The sequence below is a fragment of the Endocarpon pusillum genome (genome assembly GCF_000464535.1).
Source record: "Endocarpon pusillum Z07020 unplaced genomic scaffold scaffold6833, whole genome shotgun sequence".
Lineage (NCBI taxonomy): Eukaryota > Fungi > Ascomycota > Eurotiomycetes > Verrucariales > Verrucariaceae > Endocarpon > Endocarpon pusillum.
This window is the reverse complement of record NW_006916613.1, coordinates 174,291-174,805: the sequence shown is the minus strand read 5'-3', so window position 1 is coordinate 174,805 and position 515 is coordinate 174,291. Positions and strand designations below refer to the sequence as shown.

General features: G+C 57.5%; 1 protein-coding gene across 1 annotated transcript in view; it reads left to right on the top strand.

Annotated features, from left to right (window-relative positions):
* Positions 1 to 515, top strand: part of EPUS_04536 (uncharacterized protein) — a gene marked incomplete at both ends in the record, with an annotated part of 4,694 nt that overhangs the window by 3,953 nt on the left and 226 nt on the right. The gene's annotated exons all lie outside the window — the stretch shown is intronic.

The following is a 515-nucleotide window of genomic DNA, read 5'->3' as shown; positions in this document are numbered from 1 at the left end:
CGGAAGTCAAGGCGGGCGTGGCGGCGGTGGCGGTGGCGGTGGCAGAGGAGGAAATAATCACACCAATAACAGCAACAACAACAACAACAACCGACGCAACGACCACAACAACAATGCCGGTGGGTCAGGAGGAGGAGGAGGATCGAATAATCGAGGTAGAGGCAGCAACAATGACCGCCGGGATCGTGGTGACCACAATAATAACCACCGAGGCGGTGGAGGGGGCAGAGGCAGAAGCGGGAACCGAGGCGGCGGGCCACCTGGATACAAGAGCCTGGATGACTATGGACCCGGTGGCTTTGATGGCTCGAATGAGTACAGCAGGGGTTCTGGTGCTGGCGGAGCGGGAGATGCGACCGTAGTCATGAACTACTGAGTACTACGTACTACTTGTCACGGAAACAGCTGTCGAGCAAGAGCAACGCATGGCGTGGCGTGGAGTTCTGGTCCGGTATCCTTGGTCTGCTTTCTCCAGAACGCTGTCAGGCCTGCTTGTGGGTGCAAAGGCAAAGAAT